Consider the following 397-nt stretch of genomic DNA (forward strand, 5'->3'; position numbering starts at 1 on the left):
CAGGGCTGATCTCCTTCAGAATGGAATGGTTGGATCTCCTTGCAGTCCAAGGGACTCTCAAGAGTCTTCTCCAACACCACGGTTCAAGAGCATCAATTCTTCGGCGTTCAGCCTTCTTCACAGTCCAACTCTCACATGCATACATGACCACTGGAAAAACCATAGCCTTGACTAGACGGACCTTTGTTGGCAAAGTAATGTCTCTGCTTTTGAATATGCTATCTAGGTTGGTTATAACTTTCCTTTCAAGGAGTAAGCATCTTTTAATTTCATGGCTGCAGTCACCATCTGCAGTGATTTTGGAGCCCCCCAAAATAAAGTCTGACACTGTTTCCCCATCTATTTCCCATGAAGTGATGGGACCAGATGCCATGATCTTAGTTTTCTGAATGTTGAG

General features: G+C 44.3%; 1 protein-coding gene across 3 annotated transcripts in view; it reads left to right on the forward strand.

Moving 5' to 3' along the window:
- Nucleotides 1-397, forward strand: part of IFT81 (intraflagellar transport 81) — a 164878-nt gene that overhangs the window by 77855 nt on the left and 86626 nt on the right. The window lies entirely within an intron of this gene.

The sequence above is a fragment of the Bison bison genome, unplaced genomic scaffold (genome assembly GCF_000754665.1).
Source record: "Bison bison bison isolate TAMUID 2011002044 unplaced genomic scaffold, Bison_UMD1.0 scf7180017864160, whole genome shotgun sequence".
Taxonomy (NCBI): Eukaryota; Metazoa; Chordata; class Mammalia; order Artiodactyla; family Bovidae; genus Bison; species Bison bison.